The sequence below is a fragment of the Eublepharis macularius genome, chromosome 8 (genome assembly GCF_028583425.1).
Source record: "Eublepharis macularius isolate TG4126 chromosome 8, MPM_Emac_v1.0, whole genome shotgun sequence".
Taxonomy (NCBI): domain Eukaryota; kingdom Metazoa; phylum Chordata; class Lepidosauria; order Squamata; family Eublepharidae; genus Eublepharis; species Eublepharis macularius.
Genome location: NC_072797.1, coordinates 101,819,007 through 101,821,301, shown reverse-complemented (window position 1 = coordinate 101,821,301; position 2,295 = coordinate 101,819,007). Strand labels below are relative to the sequence as shown.

The following is a 2,295-nucleotide window of genomic DNA, read 5'->3' as shown; positions in this document are numbered from 1 at the left end:
TTGGGCACCCCGCTTTCCAAAAAAACCAGTGTCTCGGACAGCCCCAGTTGGAGGCTGCTTCAGATCTCTATTAATCCAAGCCAGAAGTCCTTCTGTACTCCTTTGTCAATGGAGGAATTCGGGAGCATTTGTACACACTTCTCTCCCCACCCTGCACCTCCCCCCCCCACCAGCCAAGTGAACGGGTCAGGAGTTGGCAGGTGGGGGCAAGGATTCCCCTATTCCAAGTGCATAGAATAACACTCCCTGGTCCTCTCCAGACATGGTGGTTCAGGACCTAGAACTGTACTTGGTTGGTTCCAAGGCTGTTAATGTTTTTGTGGTGACAGGGACTAGAAAATTTACAAGAAATGTGAACGTTTCCTGAATTTTCATTTTCTCTGCTTCTATAAGGGTGGTATAAAGGTAAAGATAGTCCCCTGTGTAACCACCGAGTCATTACTGACCCATGGGGGGACGTTGCATCACAATGTTTTCTTGGTAGATGTTTTTGTTACAGGGTGGTTTGCCATTGCCTTCCCTGCCATTGAAAACTGTGATGTTAAGGAATTTCAAACATCCTTCTCTGTTCATATCAATCAGAGAAAATAATTTCAGAATAGCTTACCCATAATAAAGACAAGCCATTGGTAGAAACGATCTTCACGTGCAGCAGCTCGCTTCACCAAACAGATGGTCAGAGTTGTCCACTTGGCAGCAATGATCACCCAGTGGTGAAATAAAGGGAGCCTTGACTCAGACATGCATCCCTCCCAGAATGCTGACAAAAATACCATCCACTCTGCAGTCACCCACAATGCAAGCAGTACCAAATGGGACTGCAAATGGGAACAGTCCATGTACCATCCAATACATGGCTCAAAGGACAGATCTCAAAGGATTAGGAGGCTCCCTTTTGTATGGTTCTGAATCTAGAAGGGAGTTGTACAAAGGGGTTCTTCTTGTTTGGCAAGGGCAACTGAGTATGATAGATTGGCCAAACCATACATTTTTACATATTGTGTATGATTTCCTCATGGAGGTTCTGTTGGATAACTGTAATTGTGCAATTGACTACCAGAAAGCAGAAAATTCTGCCTTCATTTACAGACACAGATCTATGTCTCCTTGTACTTAAGAAAAATTAGGCATTTCTATGTAAGTAAAAAAATAACACAAACATTGAATGATTAAGACAGTTTCTCAAAAAGAAAGATATGCAGATAAACCAAAAGCTTTAAAGTATTGCTACATGAATCATACAACCATTATCTAAATTTAAGAAAAAAACCTTTAAAGTGTTTGACAATTCTAATTACCTTACAAAAGTAACTACTGCAAAAGAATGCATCTTTGAAGTAGGTATTACAACAGAACTTTAAGAATACTCACCATTTTTGGTTAATTTATCAGCCTATACCTTCCATATATCATAAATCAAAAGTTAGGCAGTTCCTTTCGGGCCTTGCTTGATGTGCAGACTGAGTCAAAGTCGCTGCTGAGAAAGCCGGGAGTGCGAGGAGCAGGTCTAGCAGTACCGACGCGCCGTCGATCCGCCTTTCTTCCTTCCCTCCCTCACCCACAGCACCATGGCATCTGGCGTAGCTGTCTCTGATGGAGTCATTAAGGTCTTCAATGACATGAAAGTTCGTAAGGCTTCCACCCCAGAAGAGGTCAAAAAGCACAAGAAGGCTGTGCTCTTCTGCCTGAGTGAAGACAAAAAGAACATCATCTTGGAGGAGGGAAAGGAGATTCTGGTGGGGGATATCGGGGACACCGTTGATGACCCGTACCAACATTTTGTCAAGATGCTGCCGCTATGCAAGATGACTGCCGCTATGCCCTCTATGATGCCACCTTGTTTTCATCTTCTGCCAGTTCTAAGGATGCCATCAAGAAAAAACTTACAGAGGTGCAAGCAAACTGCTATGAGGAAGTGAAGGACCGCCTGCACGTTCCCCATCAAAATGAGCCCTGGGACCAATAAGTTCCAATGATCAGTCAATCAAGCATATATTTTGAGGGATCATTCAGAAATTTGCAGACTGCTATCTCTTAAGCATCCAGGAGAATCCAGACTGCTCTTATTCCAGTGAAGATAGCTTGGCTAAAGGAGACTGGGGTACTGTATACACCCCGAAGAGGACTACGCTGTCATGCCTACATCATGCTCACAGCAAGAAAGGGATGGGCCATTGACCGGCAGCAAAGCAGAGTGAGGTGCCAGTGTAAAATCAGACTAATGGCTAATTAGCTGTTTATAGGTAAACACAAATCTGTGTAGTATACATGAGATGTGCATAGAGGTGTGCATAG

At 43.7% G+C, this 2,295-nt stretch overlaps 1 pseudogene; it reads left to right on the top strand.

Moving 5' to 3' along the window:
* The first annotated feature begins 1,453 nt into the window (after positions 1-1,453).
* LOC129335146 (cofilin-1-like) lies at positions 1,454-1,966 on the top strand (annotated as a pseudogene).
* The last annotated feature ends 329 nt before the right edge of the window (positions 1,967-2,295 follow it).